This window comes from Hylaeus volcanicus, chromosome 1, assembly GCF_026283585.1.
Source record: "Hylaeus volcanicus isolate JK05 chromosome 1, UHH_iyHylVolc1.0_haploid, whole genome shotgun sequence".
NCBI classification, from domain to species: domain Eukaryota; kingdom Metazoa; phylum Arthropoda; class Insecta; order Hymenoptera; family Colletidae; genus Hylaeus; species Hylaeus volcanicus.
In genome coordinates, this window is record NC_071976.1 from 2,651,975 (window position 1) to 2,665,651 (window position 13,677).

A 13,677-nucleotide genomic window follows, 5' to 3' on the forward strand; every position below is an offset into this window, starting at 1 on the left:
AACTCTCTAGAGTCCTTAGGACCTAGGTTTCAGCTCCCTAGAGTCCTTAGGATCTAAGTTCCAGCTTTCTAGAATCTTTAGGACCTCTTTACTCTTCGGTCTCTAGAGTCCTTAGGACCTAGGCCTTAGGTCCCTACAGCCCTAAGAACCTAGGTCTTAGTCCCTCGAGTCCTTAAGGCCTCTCAACTCTGAACTCCAAGGACCAGCAAACAGTGATACCCTTTTCCCACAACACCCACGCTGAGTCGAGAACTCGAAAGTCGAATACCAATCGGCGCGCACTCCGCATCAGACGTCTGAAGTGACCCTCGGTAGGATCAACCGCCGCTTTAAATATTCAGTGTCGGAAAATGTGCGTGACCTTGACACGCACCTCGGAGACTTGCAATCTCCACGGTCTACGGTGTGAGACGTGTTCTGCACACCGTTTGAAGGGATTGGCTTGATTGGCTTTGATTCGCTCTGACTCGCTCCGATGACCGCTCGAGTGGCCAGCCACGTTCGCGTTCTCACAGGCGGATGAAATTACGCTGAAAAATGCACGAGGTATTCTAAATAACCTTCGAGTCGATCGATCTTGGGTCAGGGCAGTGAAAGGTTCAGGTGTTCCACTCTTGGTACGCGACGCAATCGAGACGGGCTTTGTTGGAGATCGATGAAAATGATATCGGATGCCGCACTTGATCTTTCTTAATGTAGATTATAGAATTCCAGAGAAAGGACCGAAGAAGTTGGTAGTATCGCTTCTAGGTTCGCTCATGTCCAACATTCGCGATCCAAGAATCCCGAAATCTTTCTCAAACGGTCATCAACTCCAACGCGAAGTCTTCAAGGCTGCACTTTGCTCAAATTAGCTCCAGTATCCACGAAAACGAGTAGGCAATTATGTTCGCGACCGCCTCACGGTTTTCTTCCTAGTTTCGCAACGGTCAATGCAAACATGGCCAAAGAATTCCGTGATTATTGAAGTATAGCACTTTGTTCCATGTAAAGCTGCATCGAACAGGTTTCGCGTGCGCAGCTCGTTTGAATCGACGCGGCTGCGCGAGGAGAAGTCGCAGCTTAGGAAAATGCAGTCGTACCGGAATAATGAGCGGCCGTGTTTCGTTTGTTGACTCGTTTTCTAAGCGCGAGTGATTTATTTATTTCAGTCATCGCCGGTTGCGCAACCCATCGCCCCGGCTTCTATCACGGGCGTGCGCGATATTTCGCGATTTCTTTTCGTTAATTGCAATGGAAACCGTGTAATCCGCCCCGCGATGGGGAATGCCTGCGGTCGACATTATTACATAAAGCGTGTTCCCGTTTTTGATCGCGCTGACTGTGAAAATTGGCGAGCCGGTTCGGTTGAGAGCAATTTGCACGTCTCTAGTAGCGATGGGACTAACAACGTGTCGATAAAAAAATAATTCTAGGTAGGTCATATTATAAAGAATTTATCCAAAAAGATTTTATTTCTTAATAACAAAATGGAGTGATGTTTGGAGTAATTTTCGTTACCGAAAACCTCGTTAATTCGTTGATTCTACTCTCACCAAAGATACCATGAAAAACAAATCCCTCCCTCGATATAACGACACGATCAAGCCCAACTAGCGTCCATATATCGAGGAATCACTGTCCTTAAGACGTGTACCGTATCAATACCATCGCTAAACTCAAGTATTCATGACTTCGACAAACCTTGACGCATTCACGCTTAAAACGGGAGGAGATTGCGTTGAACGGTGCAACTTACTCGAGAGAGCGTATCCGGCGATCTCGAAACGAAAGACTTGTAAAAACTCCATTTGCCCAAGCGGAAATTAGTTTTGAAATTTGAGACGAGCCACCGTTCGACAGCTACCTGGTGAACCGAAACGACAGCGAAGCATTGTCCACGACGTTGCCTAATCCAGAATAAGACAGCTTCCGGGTGGACGATGTCTCGAAGCTCGAGTAAACGTAAAATATTCGCGATTGTCTACAAATTAATTCCACTGGAACTGTGTACCTGGAAAATGTTCTTTTCTTGTACATAAATATGAACTGTTCGTAGGGTAGGAAAATATTTTTATTTTATCCTAAACCCCCTTAATTACAACGCACGTAATACCCTACTTTCGTGCATGATTTCCGGTCTCATAAGCATAACTGAACTCACGTACAATGTAACTAATTGCCCCCAGTGTATCGTGGGAACCAATACTCGCGACTAACCTATCCGCTGACTATAATATATGCTATAGTTCGAGTACGTTTATCTCCCTCGTGAACATTTAAATATATTTCAAGCAGTGGATGAAGTAAATTTCGAGCCAAATAAATTCTACCCGCAATTAAGATAACACCGTAGCATACATTTGTATAATTTGCCACCTCATAGCTACCATGAATTAAAAGCTAGTCGACTGATTGATCACGATGCAGGGAAACGAATGTACATCGGTGGTATTCGTCTAAAAAATTGTGGATAAGAAGCTCGTTGCATCATGGCGTCTTGGAACCTGCCATGATTCATTTGTCAGGCTTTTATTACCTCGCTTTGTCGCGCACTCGTCCGTTGATACCTACACTGAGCGAGCGTTTAATGAGATTGATTTTCAAATGTAGTTCAAGTGCTACAGTTTGTTAGAAACGTTGCGTTAAACGGCTCGTCGCGAGGCGTGCAGACCTTGCCAAGAGACGGAGGCCAATTAGCGGAATGTAAATTAATTCGTGGCGAGTCGAAGTGCGCAACTAGTCTTCGTTTATTCATGATGCACCGTGATTCCAGCCGATTTCTTCAATTTCTAGTTACATAAATGAAGAACTCGACGCAATCGCGTTCGACTTGAGAGAAAGAGCGAGCCTAACTTTTTACCTGATTGAATGCTCCGGATTCGATCCTCTGAGCACTGTAATGCTTTAAAAAAAAAATTAGAAAAAAAGGAGGGAAAAGAACAGAGACGAAGTTAGCGCGTGGAAGATACTTGAGGAATTGTTAATTTTATAATTAATTGAAATTTAATGTGTTTGGGGCATCGAAGGAGCTAAAGAAAATGTTTTTCAATTATTTTCACTAGCTTCGATTTTTCAACTGTACTTCGTTAAACAGCCATGGGGCACAAAGAGCAGGTGGCAGAGGTGAAAACGCGACAGGCTTTTGTAAAACAGTTATTTCTACGTGTAACTTGGCCACCATTAAGGTTAATAGTCACTGTTGTAATGGCAGACAAGTTGCAGCTTGAGCAGCACTTACAGTTGTTACTTTTATAACCGCTATCCTTGACCAGAAGTTCCACATTTACATTCTGCAGTCTCAATTACCACATTCCACTAAGGATCCGTAAACAATTTCGTTTCGTTCCAAGGTCCTCGAAAACTATTGCAAAATTAGACTCGTGTCTAACGCCAGCTTTCATTTTGTCTTCTTCAGCTTCATGCTATCAACACGGAAGAAATTAATAAAGAATACATGTTCTTATTTTATTTTAAGTGGCATTCTATTCTTTAGTAATACGGACTAATGAAACATTTGAACCATTTGAACATCGTTTGCAAAGCTCCGAATTCTCTTGAACATCCTTCCTTTCACCTCCTGAAATTCTTCGAGCACCCGAGAGCGTCGATACTCGAATTTATGTAAGAAAACCTTTCAAAATTCGAATTGACTATCTCGTTGACTGTTTGATGCGTCTTCATAAAGACGTTGGCTGCTATTTACGACTCGATTTTTCGGCGTCTTTCATTCGTCGACATTCCTCGGGGCCAAAGATGGATCACGCGCATGAATATTGCAATAACTTATTGCCTCGTCGGGCGCTATTTCAATTAAATCCCCCCATTATACGAGACATTACTTTTTTTTTTCCAACGCCGCCGTGCCTCTCGAGCCTATCATCGTAAAAAGGATTACAGTACTAATCCTTATTTCGCAAAACGTAACGAAAGGACATTCTATTATTCGCGGCTCGTGTGCGCTAGGTGCAGAAATAGGGTTATCGATTTCTTACTGACATTTCAAAATCGTTACATATTATTTAGCATGTCGCAAGCTGCTCGACAGGATTTACTAAAACTGTTCGCCTGGACTCTCGCAGCCGGCGTTGCATAAACATTTTGTATTATTTCCAGTCGACTAACTACGACGCGAAAAAACGTACAAATTAAAATTCGATTCGTCGGGTGTGTCTGTGATTTACAAATCGAGAGTGATCATTTTTAATATTAAGCTACCTAGCATCGAACTACAAGCTTTGACTATTAATATCATCGACGCTACTCATTCTATCGCCACAAGAAAAATATACTTCCCTTCGTAAGAACGCGCTGAATATATAAAAAAAAAAAAATCCCGCAATAAATCAGCGGTACCGTTCACGCGGAATAAAATACTAAAGCAGCTCACTTTTCAGATGAAAAAAAGTCTGTTTCTGAGAAGTCTCATAACGTCGCATGAATGACTGGTTTCCTACGCGATCATTCTCTTGGCGCTGCTACCAGAAGCTCTTTCATAGAGGAAAGAAGGGCAAGAACCTCCGGCAGGTTCATGGAAGCGCGTCGCACGCCGGTTTCTGAATTTATCGAGTTCGTCCACCGAATTTTCATCGCGCGCGACGCGAGCTCACGTTTTGGTTCACGTTACCGACCCGCATGATATCAATCTCGGATCCTCGACACAATTCGGCGCCGGGGCACGTCCTTCATTTCATTTCGTTTCACGTACCACGACGACCGACGACGCCGACCACGAAACGAGCCACCGTTCGGTGCGAGCCTCGCCGGCGAAGATAAAGTCGTTTTCACGCTCCTTCGGTTTCGGACCTGCTCGATTCACCGTGGATCCTGGGTTTACGCTGCCTGAATACGGGTCAAGGTTGAAAATCGCTGCAGCACATACTCGTTTTACGACCGGTTGGGTGGTGTCTCGTACGCGTAATGTCAGAATTCGACGGGAAACTCTAGATGTAGGTACACGCGTGCTGCAGAGTCGTTGGACGCGTTTTTCTTATCGCTTCATCGAGTACAAAGACAGACGTGGTGGGAGAGGGGAGGTAATTTGTTGGAGGGCTTCTATAAAGTAGGTCTTTTTAGTTGGGAATGCCGGAGGAATGCTCAGAATGGCCTGATTAGGTGTCGACAGCCTCGTTAATGCAGTGAACATTCTTTTCTCTATAGTATCTTAAATCTTTGATCACAAATTGCAAATTACTACAGCGCAATACCTCGATGAACGCTATATCCTTTCGTTTTCTTAATATCAATTACATATGAAGTAGCTGACTCCTGGTAACCTCGTAATCTCAACACGTTTAACCTAAACGCGACGAAATTGCGGAGGCGGGAAGAATTTATGATTCAATCGGGCCTTCGGTTGTCGACTTGGGCTAACATGTATTTTTAATGGAGATTGATGGACCAATTTCTCTCACATTTCTTCGATAATAATATTTTTATTGAATCATCTTTCTGAATCGTCATTTCAACTATAGCAAAAAGTACTCGACTCGAGAGAGATTACGAGCTGCGTGCGAAGCGTAATTAAATTTCATTAACTCCACCTAATGTTTATTTAATAATTACACGATTGGAAGCCCAGCCACTTTCCTCGTTTAATTTCCTTTTTCCTCTGTTCCGCGGTTTCGATCAGATACGACTTGACCACAGAGATGCGATTACGCGCGTTGCCTGATGTGTCTCACGAAGCGAATTAATACTAAAATCACAAAATTGCTGTTTGACATGGTCTATCTTTGAAATCAATTATTTCAAGTCAACTTATTGTCCTAATTACAGGATCTGAATGACTATCGAAAACCTTCCGACTTACACAACTTCCTCAGGCGAAGCGATTTAATAACATGAATTTTCTGTACGACCACAGCCGTGAGATTTGTTGGGTTTTGTAATTTGCATGGTCGTTTAATTCTTATAGACAGTGCGCAGGGGACATATTAAACAATTAAGCGAATGCTACTTTCTTGCGAGGCCCGTGGAACCACTACTTTCATACAGCAACAGCTGTGGGTAGTACATTCTCCCATTATAATCAAGAATGTCATCATTTGCATTCATATTGTCTCCCAGCCAACGAAAAGAAACTCGCGTATAGTATAATAGTTATTCCGAACGGCATGCCGCGGATTTCACAATTCTATTTTGACTGTAATTTACCATCAAATCGGCAGTTATATTAACAAGACCGTCACAATCCTGTTCTCATGCTAATACGATACTTTGTATACACGTCACTTATGTTTTATATTTTCTGCCCAAGCCGCCATGGGACAAGCCGCCAACGTTCCCAGATAAAATTCTTCCTTTTATCGCCAACATAATTTAAGATGCAATTTAAACAAGATCTCGTCGAGATTTCAGCGAATTAAATTACATTTCATTTTATTTTCGTAGAATTTTTCACGAGTTTTTACTCTGCTAGTCAACGCGTTAAAATCGCGGTACGCTGTTCGCATAATTTTCGCGTAGTCCTCGAAATTTTCAGAGGAAGTTAAGCAAACAAATTTCTAGTTTTCCTCCGTGACACACTTCGAAAGCGTGAAGCGAGCTCGATCGTCTCGCTTTGAAAAATGGAACACCAGGAAAAGCTAAATATCGCCAATTTCTATTGCGCTCGTTTTTCGAAAGCGTGAAGCAGGCTTGTTCCAGTTGCCGTGAAAACAGAGCAAAATGTCCGATCGGCCGATACCACTCTCGATCGCTATGATCGACGAGTGGTCCGTCGGACCGCGTTGCTTTCCGACTCGAGTCACGGTCGAAGTGAAATTGGTGTTGGGAACAACATTGCGAAATGTGCATACGAGCCTACTTGAGAATCGGTCTAGTTCGATACAGGTCAAGGTTGGGGCATCGCAACCGACCCACAGAAACGGCGAGACGAGTCATCCATTTTTTACTTTTCCTAAACGATGATTAACACTGGAATAATTCTCCTATAGGTACAAGTCTTGAATAATTAATAGAAGATAGACAGATTCCATGAATTGTTTGTTCAATAACGATGGCTAGTAGGTTTTTGTGTTAATCCTTGGTCTGCGAGAGCTTATTCGAAGCGTACAAAAGTGGAAGGTCTCCCAAAAGAAACTTCAAAATTTTATTAAACTTCAAGAATAAGAAATCCAAAGGATTCCCAACCAACGCTACATATTTTATTAATTCGATCAACGAGTCGATTATTAAAAATTCATATGAAATTGCAGTCTTAAGAAATTGGAGAATCGTTTCCAGGATACGGTGGTCGAACGCATCAACCGTATCGCGATCTGGTCTCGATCGTCGGGCGAAAGGAACGAACGCTCTGAAAATCGTTTATCTCAATCGTATCGCGTCGCGAAACAATGTAATTGCACGCGAAATCCGCGATCGTACGTTATTATATACGCTCGCGAATTAATTCTCGAACCCCCTCCTGGCCGGGGAGAGGGGGGAGGGGGAATAATTGGCCGCATATCTGTCCCCATTGTCGAGGTCGTTAACGTTGCACAAACGCTGATTGCAACGCAACAGCTGAAAACTTCGTACTCTGAGAATGTCCTTGCGTGGATAGGTCCCGCATGAGTGACTTTTGCATCGTCGCTTCTTGCATAACGAGATGCGATTGCGGGTGTTCGACTGCTGGGCCCTCCCGTGTGTTAAGAGGTGACGATCAACCGGTGACATCCTTTACGCAATCGAGTTTTCTTTCTTCATTTCCGATTACCAACGAAAAGGTCACTTACCTGCTGCATACCTGCCTATCCGTCTTTCCAGAACCTTTCACGTCGAGTTCCGCGTGGATGCGAACGTGTCTTCGCTCGAAGAATTGATGGACTTGAAGAATTAGAAGTATGATATTATATGAAAAAATCTACTCGCTGAACTGTCGATCTTTATGCAAAATCTGTGCAAACGAACATATAAACGTTAATGTGTTAAGAACTCACGGTTACGAAATTTTTCGTCGGTCCAGTTTCATGCCGATGCGAAAAATACGCTGACACCCTTTAAATCTCTGCTCCAGATACGGGCCACGGCTCTTGCGTAAGCTTCACCGACGCGAGTTACCATTGAAAACGCTGGCGAGAACCACCGTCGATCTCGTTTCTTCGTGACTGACGATTTCCGTTGTTTGCATAAACATCGGGGTTCGTTAAGATCCGTTCGAATTAAGTCGACACGACTCGATAATTCAACCCCTTGTTGCGCAATGCCCCCGATCGAGAATTTGCAAATTTTATTGGGGAAACTTTACAGGATGTGTGTGCGCGTAGCATTGTATTTTTTCAAGCCACTTAAGAGACTTGTAGATGGTTGTATTATAGTAGAATTTTTTTAGAGAAAAGAAATTCTCTAGAAATGAAACAAAAATTGGAAGAAGGAATATTTATATTACATGGCACGCGACACGATAAGGGGTAGTCGTTATTACTCCCAAAACAATTATTATTATTATGACACTCTTATTACACACATCAGGAGAAAATGTACATGTCCTAACGTAATTGCATACATGCATAAAGGCGAGAGACAACCGTGAAGGCTGCCTTTGAGCCCAACCTCGGTGTTATTGCACAAAAGGAACGAAAACCGGATGAAAGAAGTAGGAAACCCCGCCATAAGCGATGCATACCGTCCAATAAGAGGATGAACCAACGCCCAATTACGTATGCACGGTCATTTAATTCGATTTCGAGTTAACGCGCATTTAAATAATCATGAATCCCCTCTCTGGGAGAAACGAGTCCCTTCCTCGGTTGGGTTTCTTCTTCGCTAATTTAAAACACGTTTGCCTGAATTCGTGAAGCCGGAATCCGTCGACCCTAATTAGAATATCATCTTCGTAGGATTCTGAGAATTCACACCGAACCGACGGACGCTGTCCCAGCTCTTTGTCATTCGCTTCGATGACCGCTAATAGGTTGTCGCGATGGAGAATACGTGTGTCATTTCGCGACGAATTTTTGAGTTATCCTCAGGTATGATTTACGATTATTATCGGGGCTGAGAATCGAGCTGTTCTCGAAGTCAAGTACGCTATCGATCATTCGACGTCTTCCTGCATTTGTGTGCCTCGACACCGTTACTTTAAGGATGATATGTAATGGAACAATGTGAAATTGTTTTTATTTATGGATATATAAAGGAGTTCATTTTATTCGAATTGAAAATAGTCGAACATTTCCAGCCAAAATGTTTCGAGACCCATCCAAGGCAATCCACTATTCGATTCTCGTGACGAAGATTCGTGACAAACGAAAAAATAAAATTCCACTTGAATGGCCAACGGCTGTTTTCCTGAAGCACCCTATGAGGAGTGCAATAGTTGTCATAACTATAGTCCTATAACTCTGCAACTAATCCCGCAACGACTCCCACAACTATTCGCCATCCAACATCTGTGCTACTATTCAGCTCATTTTTTCCTCAATTATTTCTTACAGCCTTAATAAGCTAATGCATCCAGCGCCGCTTGTCTTGTAGTCCGGTGATATATCGTTCGCCGTATCGCAAGAAATGGCGCGCTTATTAAATTGCGATACCGAATCGCGGAAGTCGTAAGAGCGTTGTCGCAAGAACCAGGGCGGCCAGCGTTGGCATGCGGCGTCTAGAAATTTACACCGAATTGTACGTAGGTGCCTAAGCGAGAGAACCAGAGACACGGTGTATCGTGACCACCCCATTTTCCAGCGATATGCGTGAGAACATTATGCCCACGGTTGTGTGTATAGCTCTCGCCCGTTCGCTGAACGAAAAACCGCGATTGTACGTAGGGATTTATGAGCGTCAGAAATACGAATCGATGCCCGCGAAAGTGCGCTGAAGTTTCATGGCGTTCGCCAGCCAATCCTTGTCTGTTGCTCTCTTGAACAATAAAACGGGAGGGATTGGCGTACGGGGAACTCGCGGAGTTACATTCCGAAGCGTGGTCTACCGCGACATTTGGATTTCTGGAGTTCTTTTTGTGAATTTATGGGAAATCTCTGTGCGAGACCTCCATGATTCGGAAGAAAGGAAGTTGTGGGTCTTGGAGCATCGAAGACACTTTCATTGCCAAAAGTGATATTATTGGAAACAAATAAAACGAACTGCGAATAGTGTGAATATGGTGACTAACAGCGATTTCCATAATCGCAGGACTTTCCATATTTATGAAAGCACTCCAACCGAGGCTGGCATTACTTATTCCAAATATAAAACGAAAGAAACGATTGTTTATTCCCAGGTCGACGGGATAAATAATCATTTTCGCGTATACGCGTCCAGTATTTCACTGCCACCGCTGGTCCTTGGCGTTTTACATAATTTTTTCATATGGAGCGTTTTCGGCTCACGCGCACTGTCACCGTTATTTTTAACCGTTGGAGAGTCGATTGCAGTCTAACTGGTATTATCAGGAGCACGGCTGTTTCACAATGGGTATTTTTCCACGAAACTTTGACCGTCCCACGCGCGAGGGCGATTATTCATCGCAAACGACATTGATTCGCGAGACAGCTGGGTGCCTCGTCTTGGAACCGCTGAAAAAATGCTTCTCGGAGATTTCTGATCGTCATAAATCGCAGCTGTCAATGGGAACAGGTAACACCTTTGTCCAAGCGTTGGATGGATGAGTCGTACCAACGGCATTATAAATTGGCGAACATCGAAATCCAAATGGAGTTTAATAACCTCGCACGGCGATGCTTTCTCTGAGCACACTGTGTCGTACTCTTTGCTTTCGCAAACGTTAATTGGTTTGCCGTAGTGTTGGTGCTTAATTACGAGACTGAAGTTGGACATTGTTTTGGAATTTATCTGTGCGTGTATTAGAATTTTTCGTAGAACTTGAGTACTTCAGGGAGTCCCTTGGGAGACTCTTCCATAAAGTGCTCCCAACCTCAACACGTACGAATAATATTCGACTAAAAAATTCTCGAGTTAAGAGACGGACTTGTAAACCATTCCCATTTGGACTCCTATCCTAATTTTATAAATTATCGCTTACGTGTAATAGCAGCTCGAGGAATGCAATATGGAATTAGAAGTTCTTTGTAAAAATTCTTGTTATCCGGATCGATACGCTTAACAAGCCCATAATGTAACAATTAATAGCGACCTCGTTGCAACAATTTCAGATTCAGTTCATTATCGAGAAATGTAGCGGGTGTCCCACCGTCAACCACCTCTTTTTGGAACGAACACGTTCACCTCTTTTCATTACAGGAATATTTGAATGTATATTTTCGTATTTAAATCGAAAGAAATGTTCCTCGAAGTGTAAACGGTTATATTTTGCACCGACTGCACGAGGCATAGATACATACATACGTGAGAAACATTCGAGAATGTATCAGCAGTTTATGAAATGTTTCAGCGTGTCTAACTAATCGAATGATTATTTCCTCTCTCCGTGGCTCTTGACTGTGAAGAAGTCTGTGAAGATCTGATCACGTGATTTTTCTCACGGTTTGGTGACATCACGAAGCAATAAAACTTTATACACGCTTGTATTCAGATTTGTTTTACGTTTAACTCGCCATGCAAATTGCGTTCGATTAACCATTTGGAAATTCTAAGGTGCGTATCACCTTATAGAGAATGATAAGACGTAACTTTTTTACGAAAGTCTCCGCGGTCGTAAAATTCTAAAAACTCGTTTCATTGTTTGAATACGCAGAATCGAATCCGAGGATGCGTCCCTGACATTTATTCTTAACCATCGAAAACACAAAGTAAATAAATAGGTACACACTTCTGCTTAATGCCACAAATTTATTTGTACGAGTTGCGCAGTTAACGATTAGCATAAACGAACGTACAGCTGCAGGAGGAAGATAAAAATGAAAAATACATGGGTGTAGAAACTGTTACGGGAGATTAATGCAGAGATTTTGGCGCGATTAGAGTGACGAAGGAGTACGTAAAAATTGCACGTCCCGATTTCAGGTACGATCTATGCAAATTTATTTCTTGTCAAAATATTGACAAACCTGAAGATTTTATAAAAGAAAAATTGATTTAAAGAGAATGAGGAAAATCGAGATTAAGATTCAGAGGTTATATAACGTGTTCATAGAATTTGTGATTCAAATATGGCATAGCATAAGCACCAGCGGTGCGGACACGCAGGTAGTTAGGCTACTTCACCACGCGTTGAAATCTCTTTCGTCACGGCGATACGCGTCGTGCTTTCATTGATGTCTCTGTCAAACTCTACGCGCCGCGTAACTTATCTCGTGTAACTATCTATACTTTAAACTGCGATTGCAATACATTACCGATAAAAACGTGATTAATCTCCCCATGTACTATTCTCGCTAATCTAACATCGATAACGCGATTTTTAATAACGATTAGTTAGGAACAATCTTCAATATTTATTATACGGGCTAATACTTATTCCCACTTACACGTCCTCGTTTCTGTAATAGTAATTGGAGTTGTATCGTTTTAGGGAGAGCAGTCACGGCGCAATAGATCAGTCATTAAAATTCCGTTTCTACTCGAACACATTCACACTCGATCGCGTAAGGATACAAACCAACTTGCGCGATTTAATAGTCTGATGGCTAATATCGTTTAGAATATTCATCTCTGACTTCGCGGAGTTCCCTATAAATTGACACTCGACGGCTTTCCGGTTATAAAAGTCTCGTGTTACCCAGGGTAACGACGGCTGATTAAGATTCCAATAAAAATGGTTTCCTGACTCCTTGAGCCACGGTGGCCATCGGTTCGGACGCTCCAGAAAAATGCACCAAGGTAATGAAATTCCCATGATCGGAAGCGCTTGCAATGAAACGCGTACACGCTCCCATGTTTAGTTTCACACGTGGCCATGAGACTGAACGAAGACGAGGAATATGTACCAAGGGAATGTTGATTCTCGCGAACACGGATTGAATGAAGATTTAATATGTGTCTGTCACGGTACGATCGCAGGGACGACGGTACAGCTGCCAGGGCCCTGTGCAATTTCAATCGAGGAATACAACAGTAAATTGCCTTCTCTCTTTCACGCTTCTGGCGATCGTTTAAGGTGACGTTCAACTTGAAATTCAGTAATTTAAATTTGGTATTCGACGAAGTCCTGCGCGGTACAATTAATAGATAACTAAAGGTATCACCTAAGGAGGACACAATGACAGTCGACACAAATGTCCTCGAGGATGACCATGGATTCTGAATGCTCGTTCAGACTGACATGTGAGAGAAAGTCGAGTCCATTAACACCGAATGAACCGTATTACCTTGTTCGCAGTTGCTGCCCATGAAGCCCGCGAACGACATTAACAACCGGTACCGCGGTTCCTGCAGTTACCTCCTGGTTCGTAGACGGAAATAAGATGGCAGGCAGAGCTTTGAACAAATTTTGAACACCTATTCTTCGGTGTCGTGGGAAGAAATGGAAATGTAAATTGATATTATCTAGAATTCAATGCGGAATTTTAATATTCTAATTTGCTAAGACGTGATTTACTATTTTGGGTTTGCATATTATGAGGATCACGCATCAGGAGGTCGAAACATCGACAGGCTTCTAAGGTAAATTTCTTTTTATGGCTTCCATGCTTAATAACTCACAAACTTTGTCTATTCCTGAGAAACGACTAAATAGATATTTCATTCGTAATTTTGAGGCTAGTTCTGAATGCCCCACCTGTATATAAAAATTCAACTTCTAAACGAGCGATGATTGTCGTCGGAAACGATGGAAATCCTGAATCTCCACGCGAGTGA

The 13,677-nt window shown here is 42.7% G+C and overlaps 1 protein-coding gene across 4 annotated transcripts in view; it reads left to right on the forward strand.

Moving 5' to 3' along the window:
- Nucleotides 1-13,677, forward strand: part of LOC128875384 (A disintegrin and metalloproteinase with thrombospondin motifs 8) — a 50,383-nt gene that overhangs the window by 13,225 nt on the left and 23,481 nt on the right. Inside the window, exon 1 of one of the 4 annotated variants that reach the window (XM_054120928.1) lies at nt 1,142-1,415. The exons of the other annotated variants lie outside the window; for them this stretch is intronic. The gene's annotated coding sequence lies outside the window, so the exon portion shown is untranslated. Of the gene's footprint in view, nt 1-1,141; nt 1,416-13,677 lie in introns of those variants that run through there. 4 annotated transcript variants of the gene reach the window in all.